This window comes from Doryrhamphus excisus, linkage group LG17 (assembly GCF_037039965.1).
Source record: "Doryrhamphus excisus strain RoL-2023G ecotype Guam linkage group LG17, RoL_Dexc_Guam_v1.1, whole genome shotgun sequence".
Lineage (NCBI taxonomy): Eukaryota > Metazoa > Chordata > Actinopteri > Syngnathiformes > Syngnathidae > Doryrhamphus > Doryrhamphus excisus.
Genome location: NC_136373.1, coordinates 18853538 through 18864804, shown reverse-complemented (window position 1 = coordinate 18864804; position 11267 = coordinate 18853538). Strand labels below are relative to the sequence as shown.

The following is an 11267-nucleotide window of genomic DNA, read 5'->3' as shown; positions in this document are numbered from 1 at the left end:
ACAGTTCTTTTGACTTCATGCTTGGCGTTTGTGCTCTGACATGCACAGTCAACTGTGGGACCTTATATAGACAGTTATTATCTCAAGGATGATCAGTGGAAAAAAGATGCACCTGAGCTCAATTTTGAGCTTCATGGCAAAGGCTGTGAATACTTATGTAAATGTGATTTTTTGTTTTCTATTTTTAATAAATTCAAAAAAGTAAAAAAAAAAACCTTTTTCACATTGTCATAATGGAGTATTTTGAGCTAAGAGATTAAATTAATACAATTGGGAATGAGGCTGTAACATGACAAAATGTGGAAAAAGTGAAGCGCTGTGAATACTTTCCGGATGTACTGTATGTGCCCTGGGATTGGCTGGCCATCGGTCCAGGGTGTACCCCGCCTCTCGCCCCAAATCAGGCTCCAGCATACCCCCACCCTAGTGAGGATAAGAGACATAGAAAATGAATGAATAACTAAACCATGTTGGTGTCATTCAACAGCTGTACTGTAATCTTACCTTGTCTAAGCTGTTGGGACCAAATTCTTGAGCGTCAACATCCTTCAGTATTCTGTTAAATGGATGGAGAATGCTGCACATGTAATTCATGTGGCAGCCAGAATATCTGTATTCATTAGTGCAGTCCAAAAAAGGAAAAGCAAGGCGATGGGGGCAGAAGGCATACCATGGAGCAGTCCAGAGACAAAAGAACTCCCAAAAACAGCTGGAGGAGGTCGCGGTCCACTGGGCAGTACACTGAAAAAAAATTTGGAGTGCCATTTACTTGAGAAAAGCTAGGTAACAATTTGCACGCACAATTCCCAAGCAACTTTTCCTTGGGAAATACTCTGGTCAAATTTACTTTTTTTGAATGAAAAAGGTACTCTTTGCTAGTAAATTTGACCCCAAACTACCTTTGAATCTACTTCAAAATCCATATAAATGTACTCTCTTTTCAGGATTGTTTAACTAGTTTTCCCTGACTTTATTTGGAACAAATTATAAGTAATATTTACATGATTTAAGCTACCACCTACACCACTTTTCTAATATGATTGTGTAGTATTTTTTTTAAGATGGCCTTCTTTGAATGAAATGATCTTAACACATCTTCTACAAAACATTATTTCAAACCAGAACAGCTTCACTGCATTTGTACTAAAGCTGTATTTACTTCCAGATGGCGGTGCACAAAAACGCAACACAGCCACAGGTTGAGGCACCTGTGAAATTAATTCAACATTTCATAACTAAACCAAAGACCTGGGATTTATTCCCTTAATTGGGAATCGTATTATTAGAATGATTATTTTTGACTTCCACTTTCCTCATGCAGGTATGGACTTCCCACACTAGTGTGCCAGTCGCCTCCTTCTGGACGTTTGGTGTCTACTATACACTCAGTTGGAGTCCACCTGCAGTAAATTCAGTTGATTGGACATGATTTGGAAATATAATAACTGTCTATATAAGGTCCCACAGTTGACTGTGCATGTCAGAGCACAAACGCCAAGCATGAAGTCAAAAGAACTGTCTGTAGACCAGCGAGACAGGATTGTCTTGAGGCACAAATCTGGGGAAGGATACAGAAACACTTCTGCTGCTTTGAAGGTCCCAATGAGCACAGTGGCCTCCATCCCTACAGTGAAGCATGATGGTGGCAGCATCATGCTGTGGGGATGTTTTTCAGCAGCAGGAACTGGCAGACTAGTCAGGATAGAAGGAAAAATGAATGCAACAATATATAGAGATATCCTGGATGAAAATATTGCTGCATTCATTTTTCCCTTCTATCCTGGCTAGTCGAATAATGGGGGCCACTGTGCTCATTGGGACCTTCAAAGCAGCAGAAATGTTTCTGTATCCTTCCCCAGATTTGTGCCTCAAGACAATCCTGTCTCGCAGGTCTACAGACAGTTCTTTTGACTTCATGCTTGGCGTTTGTGCTCTGACATGCACAGTCTTACTGCAGGTGGACTCCAATTGAGCTGTAGAAAGATCTCAAGGATGATCAGTGGAAAAAAGATGCACCTGAGCTCAATTTTGAGCTTCATGGCAAAGGCTGTGAATACTTATGTAAATGTGATTTTTTTGTTTTCTATTTTTAATAAATTCAAAAAAGTAAAAAAAAAACTTTTTCACATTGTCATAATGGAGTATTTTGTGTAGAATTTTGAGCTAAGAGATTAAATTAATACAATTGGGAATGAGGCTGTAACATGACAAAATGTGGAAAAAGTGAAGCGCTGTGAATACTTTCCGGATGCACTGTATGTGCCCTGGGATTGGCTGGCCACCGGTCCAGGGTGTACCCCGCCTCTCGCCCCAAATCAGGCTCCAGCATACCCCCACCCTAGTGAGGATAAGAGACATAGAAAATGAATGAATAACTAAACCATGTTGGTGTCATTCAACAGCTGTACTGTAATCTTACCTTGTCTAAGCTGTTGGGACCAAATTCTTGAGCGTCAACATCCTTCAGTATTCTGTTAAATGGATGGAGAATGCTGCACATGTAATTCATGTGGCAGCCAGAATATCTGTATTCATTAGTGCAGTCCAAAAAAGGAAAAGCAAGGCGATGGGGGCAGAAGGCATACCATGGAGCAGTCCAGAGACAAAAGAACTCCCAAAAACAGCTGGAGGAGGTCGCGGTCCACTGGGCAGTACACTGAAAAAAATTTGGAGTGCCATTTACTTGAGAAAAGTTAGGTAACAATTTGCACGCACAATTCCCAAGCAACTTTTCCTTGGGAAATACTCTGGTCAAATTTACTTTTTTTGAATGAAAAAGGTACTCTTTGCTAGTAAATTTGACCCCAAACTACCTTTGAATCTACTTCAAAATCCATATAAATGTACTCGCTTTTCAGGATTGTTTAACTAGTTTTCCCTGACTTTATTTGGAGCAAATTATAAGTAATATTTACATGATTTAAGCTACCACCTACACCACTTTTCTAATATGATTGTGTAGTATTTTTTTAAGATGGCCTTCTTTGAATGAAATGATCTTAACACATCTTCTACAAAACATTATTTCAAACCAGAACAGCTTCACTGCATTTGTACTAAAGCTGTATTTACCTCCAGATGGCGGTGCACAAAAACACAACACAGCCACAGGTTGAGGCACCTGTGAAATTAATTCAACATTTCATAACTAAACCAAAGACCTGGGATTTATTCCCTTAATTGGGAATCGTATTATTAGAATGATTATTTTTGACTTCCACTTTCCTCATGCAGGTATGGACTTCCCACACTAGTGTGCCAGTCGCCTCCTTCTGGACGTTTGGTGTCTACTATACACTCAATTGGAGTCCACCTGCAGTAAATTCAGTTGATTGGACATGATTTGGAAATATAATAACTGTCTATATAAGGTCCCACAGTTGACTGTGCATGTCAGAGCACAAACGCCAAGCATGAAGTCAAAAGAACTGTCTGTAGACCTGCGAGACAGGATTGTCTTGAGGCACAAATCTGGGGAAGGATACAGAAACATTTCTGCTGCTTTGAAGGTCCCAATGAGCACAGTGGCCCCCATTATTCGACTAGCCAGGATAGAAGGAAAAATGAATGCAGTAATATTTTCATCCAGGATATCTCTATATATTGCTGCATTCATTTTTCCTTCTATCCTGACTAGTCTGCCAGTTCCTGCTGCTGAAAAGCATCCCCACAGCATGATGCTGCCACCACCATGCTTCACTGTAGGGATGGAGGCCACTGTGCTCATTGGGACCTTCAAAGCAGCAGAAATGTTTCTGTATCCTTCCCCAGATTTGTGCCTCAAGACAATCCTGTCCCGCAGGTCTACAGACAGTTCTTTTGACTTCATGCTTGGCGTTTGTGCTCTGACATGCACAGTCAACTGTGGGACCTTATAGACAGTTATTATATTTCCAAATCATGTCCAATCAACTGAATTTACTGCAGGTAGACTCCAATTGAGCTGTAGAAAGATCTCAAGGGTGATCAGTGTAAAAAAGATGCACCTGAGCTCAATTTTGAGCTTCATGGCAAAGGCTGTGAATACTTATGTAAATGTGATTTTTTTGTTTTCTATTTTTAATAAATTCAAAAAAGTAAAAAAAAAAACTTTTTCACATTGTCATGATGGAGTATTTTGTGTAGAATTTTGAGGTAAGAGATTAAATTAATACAATTGGGAATGAGGCTGTAACTTGACAAAATGTGGAAAAAGTGAAGCGCTGTGAATACTTTCCGGATGTACTGTATGTGCCCTGGGATTGGCTGGCCACCGGTCCAGGGTGTACCCCGCCTCTCGCCCCAAATCAGGCTCCAGCATACCCCCACCCTAGTGAGGATAAGAGACATAGAAAATGAATGAATAACTAAACCATGTTGGTGTCATTCAACAGCTGTACTGTAATCTTACCTTGTCTAAGCTGTTGGGACCAAATTCTTGAGCGTCAACATCCTTCAGTATTCTGTTAAATGGATGGAGAATGCTGCACATGTAATTCATGTGGCAGCCAGAATATCTGTATTCATTAGTGCAGTCCAAAAAAGGAAAAGCAAGGCGATGGGGGCAGAAGGCATACCATGGAGCAGTCCAGAGACAAAAGAACTCCCAAAAACAGCTGGAGGAGGTCGCGGTCCACTGGGCAGTACACTGAAAAAAAATTTGGAGTGCCATTTACTTGAGAAAAGCTAGGTAACAATTTGCACGCACAATTCCCAAGCAACTTTTCCTTGGGAAATACTCTGGTCAAATTTACTTTTTTTGAATGAAAAAGGTACTCTTTGCTAGTAAATTTGACCCCAAACTACCTTTGAATCTACTTCAAAATCCATATAAATGTACTCGCTTTTCAGGATTGTTTAACTAGTTTTCCCTGACTTCATTTGGAGCAAATTATAAGTAATATTTACATGATTTAAGCTACCACCTACACCACTTTTCTAATATGATTGTGTAGTATTTTTTTAAGATGGCCTTCTTTGAATGAAATGATCTTAACACATCTTCTACAAAACATTATTTCAAACCAGAACAGCTTCACTGCATTTGTACTAAAGCTGTATTTACTTCCAGATGACGGTGCACAAAAACAACACAGCCACAGGTTGAGGCACCTGTGAAATGAATTCAACATTTCATAACTAAACCAAAGACCTGGGATTTATTCCCTTAATTGGGAATCGTATTATTAGAATGATTATTTTTTGACTTCCACTTTCCTCATGCAGGTATGGACTTCCCACACTAGTGTGCCAGTCGCCTCCTTCTGGACGTTTGGTGTCTACTATACACTCAATTGGAGTCCACCTGCAGTAAATTCAGTTGACTGGACATGATTTGGAAATACAATAACTGTCTATAATGTCCCACAGTTGACTGTGCATGTCAGAGCACAAACGCCAAGCATGAAGTCAAAAGAACTGTCTGTAGACCTGCGAGACAGGATTGTCTTGAGGCACAAATCTGGGGAAGGATACAGAAACATTTCTGCTGCTTTGAAGGTCCCAATGAGCACAGTGGCCCCCATTATTCGACTAGTCAGGATAGAAGGAAAAATGAATGCAGCAATATTTTCATCCAGGATATCTCTATATATTGTTGCATTCATTTTTCCTTCTATCCTGACTAGTCTGCCAGTTCCTGCTGCTGAAAAACATCCCCACAGCATGATGCTGCCACCACCATGCTTCACTGTAGGGATGGAGGCCACTGTGCTCATTGGGACCTTCAAAGCAGCAGAAATGTTTCTGTATCCTTCCCCAGATTTGTGCCTCAAGACAATCCTGTCTCGCAGGTCTACAGACAGTTCTTTTGACTTCATGCTTGGCGTTTGTGCTCTGACATGCACAGTCAACTGTGGGACCTTATATAGACAGTTATTATCTCAAGGATGATCAGTGGAAAAAAGATGCACCTGAGCTCAATTTTGAGCTTCATGGCAAAGGCTGTGAATACTTATGTAAATGTGATTTTTTTGTTTTCTATTTTTAATAAATTCAAAAAAGTAAAAAAAATACTTTTTCACATTGTCATAATGGAGTATTTTGAGGTAAGAGATTAAATTAATACAATTGGGAATGAGGCTGTAACTTGACAAAATGTGGAAAAAGTGAAGCGCTGTGAATACTTTCCGGATGTACTGTATGTGCCCTGGGATTGGCTGGCCACCGGTCCAGGGTGTACCCCGCCTCTCGCCCCAAATCAGGCTCCAGCATACCCCCACCCTAGTGAGGATAAGAGACATAGAAAATGAATGAATAACTAAACCATGTTGGTGTCATTCAACAGCTGTACTGTAATCTTACCTTGTCTAAGCTGTTGGGACCAAATTCTTGAGCGTCAACATCCTTCAGCATTCTGTTAAATGGATGGAGAAATCATTTCAATTATGGCAACTACAAAATCTAAAATCATCACAATGGTTAGTAGTCCAAACGACAAAGCTGCTTGACAATATTTGTTGGGTTTTTTTTTTGTTTTTTTTTTTTTAAACAAAACACTCAAAATCAACTTAGTTCTTAACCCTAAGATGCATGAGTGACTGGACCCTACACTCTTCCATAAGAGTCCATATTTCTTGAAATGTATAAAAGCTAAGTTAAAAATTTGAATGGTATTATATTGAAAACATGTTTTTTTCGGAATAACTGGAATATGAAATGATAAAAAAAAATTCATTATGAAGATATTTCAAGAAAACAACCTGACTGGGTCATTTTTGACCCACTTATGCATCTATGGGTTAATACACATTTTTCATCTGTGTCTTGAAACCTAACCTAAACAAAACTCTTTTTTCCTCACAACGGGATATCGTTGAGGAACTCCATTATCCAACTCTTTAAATCAATAAAACTTAAAAGGCTAAACTGCCATTTCCAGATTCAAATAACCATATACATATTGTAATGTTACCTTCTGTAGGGGTTGGCCACCTTGACCCCGGCGGCGGCCTCTCTGTGGCGCGTCCTTCACCCCAGGTGTCTAGAGATCGTGTATGTGTATAGGTGAAATTAAAGTTCCAAAATTCACTTCCATGGAATACTTGTCACAAACAAAAACTCCCGCTCCCCGATGGTATCCACAAGACTCAGGTCGCTAGCATACTTCAACAAATGTTTGCGCTACACGCGGTTCCCATGGCTTAGAGGACACTGCTGCTGCCAAAATAATCACATAACATATATAAAAGGGACGAATCCTTACACATTTAATAAACATAAAAATCTCCTGTTCTGCAACCGAAAACAGCTCGCAGTTGATAGCGAGCTAGCTAGCTAGCTAGCTAGCTGGCTGGCTGGCAGGCTAAAGGTAAGCTAATGCTAACGTCGCGTATGTCACATTATGACACTGACGTAAACATTGAACAGGAACAGGAAAGGTGACAGAAAACAAGTCAGATAAGCATATGACCTACCCATATGGCTCCACATCGATGAATTTCCTTGTTAAACGACTGTCCACGTCGTCTTCCATTGTCTTCCCGTGAAAACATGGCGCCCTCGAACTTCGTCTTGGGAAGTCTGAGCTCAAACGATCCTCTGACGCATGCGCAGAATGGCATGGCACAAGGTGGCCATGTTCACTGTTAGTAGCTGCTGCAATCAATTACAGGTGTGACCGGTGGACCAGCCTCCTGCCATAGAAGGGAGTTCTGTAAAACAAAAAAAGGAGGGAAAGCGCAGTCAATATGCTTTCAAACTATATAGAATTCAGCCTGCTGTCTGCTTTAGTTTTTTGAATATGAGCCTCTGACGTTGAAGGCCGTGTGCTACTTAAGCTAGCTCAATGTATGCCGTTTAAAGGTCACTTAAAGCCATTTAACAATTATAATGTTTTAATAGCGTGTACAAAGAGTACAGAGAGTTTGCGTACTTACTACTCACACTTGTTCAATTTTCTTCAAAGTGCGTAAGAAGCAGGTTGCCCTCAGGCCGTCCCTCTTTTATTTGAAACCGCTCTATAGCGTGCCGGGCGGGGCTTCCGGCCGTCCGTGCTTCATCTGAATGTTGCGACCATCGTTTCCGGAAAGTGCATCATGGCCCTTTAAGAAAAATGGCATTGTGGGAAGTCTGTGTGCTGTAGTTCTGCGTTTTTGGCACTAGGTGTCTCTGTTCTGCTTGTACACAGTGTGAACGCACTTAAGTGCAAGTATGCAAGTGTATGTTAAAAGTTGGCTTCTGCATGCATGTGCTTCTAGCATATAAGACCATTCACTCGGGAAAGAGACGCCCACAGGAGGACTGAGGCTTCCAAAAGAAGACTTTGACTTTGTACCGCCCATAAGCGAGATAGGTCAGAGTCATCCAAGCTCTCGCCCACCTGTTATTTTTGGAGAAAAGGTCTCTGATTTGCTGTGCTAACCCACTGTTCTTTTAAGGAGAAGGACCTTTGGTCAAGCAACTTTTTCCTACGGAGCGACAAATTCTTGGAACTCCGCACCAAGTGCCTGATCTACCCACTATTGCTTCATTTTCCAAGCATCTTCAACTTTGGAAAATCAAACCCGTTGCCACTGATTGTGATCATTTTTAACTTGTCCACTGCTGCTGATTTGTTGTGTGTTATTATCTATTGTATGTTATAATGTTGCATTTTTACATAGTTGGGTAGCCACAAATTATAACTGCTAATTCATTATTGTAGTATGTCATAAGTCTGTAATTCTGTCATCATTTATCTTTTATTCTTAGGCAGGAGAGCAACGTGCAATTCAACAAGCACTTTATATTTCTGTTCTATACACTCTAAAAAAAAATATAGTGGCTCAGCTTAATTCAATGAAGGTAACAATTTGCGTCAATCTTTTTAAGAAATTCCAACTAAAACCTTTCAGTAAATCCAACAAGTCTTTTAATGTTATTAACTAAGTTATTTAAGGACAACCGACATGATTTACTTCATCCTGCAAACAGTTAATTAAGGTGAACCAACTTCATTTTAATAAAATGGTTCAAGTTCAATTCAGGTGAACCAACTCAATTTTAATAAAATGGTTAAAGTTCAATGAAGTTGTCAATATAATTAATTTAAGCTATTCCAGCTCATTTGTTTTTCATTCCTCATCACAAATATTTCAAATTGTTTTCTCAATTGTTTTTTTTATCAATAACGTTAATTTTATGAACATAAATACAGTTCAGTCAGTTTAATGGTCAAACTTGTTTATTACATATAATCAGTGGTGGAAAGTAACGGAGTAAATTTACTTGAGTACAGATTTTAAGGATTTGTACTTTACTCGAGTAGAAAATTGATTTCATACTCTTACTCGAGTAACATTTTGACAGAGCTACTTTTACTTGTAGTGGAGTAAATTTGACAAGGAGGATTTGTACTCTTACTCAAGTACTGAAGTCGTGTACTCACTCCACCACTGCATATAATGGCCAACTTGTCCAACTGTTTACCATCAAATAAACATGGAGGAGCTCCAAATGAAGACATGAAATCAAATATTACATATTATACATATTTCTTCCTGAAGAATATTGAAACATATTTTACATAGCAGTCATACTTCTTCCAAAAAAGAACACAGAATATATCAAATGTGTACGTATGTATGTAGGTCTAAATATTGACAGCTAACAGCTCAAAAGTAAAAAAAAAAAAATGACAAACTAGTCTTCAAAATGATCCTTCAAAGAAATGACTTGTATTAAACTGCATTAAACATAACAGTGAAATTAGAATGCAGCCTAATTTTCAGTGCAGCAGTTTAGCTTTTAGAGACATTACCTTGGGACTTGCTCTCAGAGCATCCAGCTCAAGGAATATCTTTTGAAATACCTCAAAAGTGCTTTTCAGGTAACTCTTTTGGGTAACTCAGGTTGAGTGCATACATTAGTCCCATGAGCAAGGCACATGCTCTTGGGACAGTCAGGCCATCCAGGACTTCTGCTCCCTCAATCACCACTGTTGCGTTGGCTGGTTCAGATGCCCCTCTGCTCACAACAATCTTCATCACTTCATCACCATTCTGGCATAAGTAGATCAGAGTCAACATCAGTGTTTTTTGTCTTATGTAAAAACAAGAATAATGTACAGTGAATCTGCACTTGGGTTAACTTCAGGATTTAACGTGGGCTTTGGGGACGGCTGTTTAGTAGCAAAACAAACATTTTTAATGACATACTTTTGACAAACAAACGCTGCCCATAAAGTTCTGATAAAACGTAGAAAACTTTCACTTTTCACCAAACTTCCTGAATATATCACTGATGGTCCTGATTTTGGTTCCTATCATTCAGTTGCACCCAGTCATTCAGTCTGCCACCCCTAAATACTGCCCAGGTTAAATCCTTGAAGTTGAAGTGTTGGATTACTTAGCAGCTGTTCTTTAAAGAGATCCTCCTCCTGTTCTCTCAGGTACACGATTAGGCTACGGATTGCAGCTTCTCTCCTACTTTCTACCGACTGGTCCTGTAAATAAAATAATACAAGAAAATGAAACAATCTTTAAAAAGATGAATTTATGATTTATTGATTGAAATATTTATTTAACTAACCCATCAACACCTCCTAAAAATAAAGTGATTTTTCTTTCTATTTGAAATGAACCTTGTTACATTTATTTATACCTCTAGCAGCATGTTCTTTATGTGCTGAATCTCCTCCTCTTGAGGACACCAGTGCCATTATTTTTGGGGTATACTGGTCCAGTTTTGCCATGAATGTTCTCTCAAGGCAACCAGCGGTGATCCTTCTGAATTCTTCATTTATCTGTGTAAAATACAAATAAAAAGGTGCAATTTGTTCATGTAGTAAATTGACTGACATAGCACATACTGCAAACCATTTTATAAAACAAGATTAACCTGAGTTGCATCGAAAAGAGCCGGCCATCGGTCTCTTATGTCACAGATTTGTGGTGCTTGTGGTGCAACTTCCTGCCTGCGAATGGAGAAAGTCTTTGCCATTTTCTCACTGATGACCTGGCAGTTGTTCCTCTTCTTTACTTCATCAAGGAGCTCCAAAGTTCCTTCTGTTTCTCCTTGTGGGTGAGGAGGTAAATAGTTCACCTCTGCCTGCCCTTCTTGGCTTTTTTTTTGGATATTCTTTGCAGGGGCTTTCTCATGCTCTATGCTCGCTTCTTTCTGAGAGAGTTCACATCAAGCTCAGGGCATCCTAGCCCTCTCCATTTAGATCTATAGCTGGCCATTTTATGTTTTAGTCTTTGTTGCCATGCGTAGCATCCATTATATGACCCTGGTTCTTTAAGGCAAGGATGCTTCTGAATCAGTGCCTCAGCAACATGGTTAAACTGCGCACTAGTGGGGTAAGATGC

At 39.6% G+C, this 11267-nt stretch overlaps 1 long non-coding RNA gene across 1 annotated transcript; it reads right to left on the bottom strand.

Annotated features, from left to right (window-relative positions):
- Nucleotides 1-6603: 6603 nt before the first annotated feature.
- LOC144902004 (uncharacterized) lies at nucleotides 6604-7989 on the bottom strand. The gene is made up of 3 exons (XR_013630228.1): nucleotides 7857-7989; nucleotides 7395-7631; nucleotides 6604-6961 (listed from the first exon to the last, which is right to left on the bottom strand). It is a non-coding gene; the product is annotated as an uncharacterized LOC144902004 (long non-coding RNA).
- Between the last annotated feature and the right edge of the window lie 3278 nt (nucleotides 7990-11267).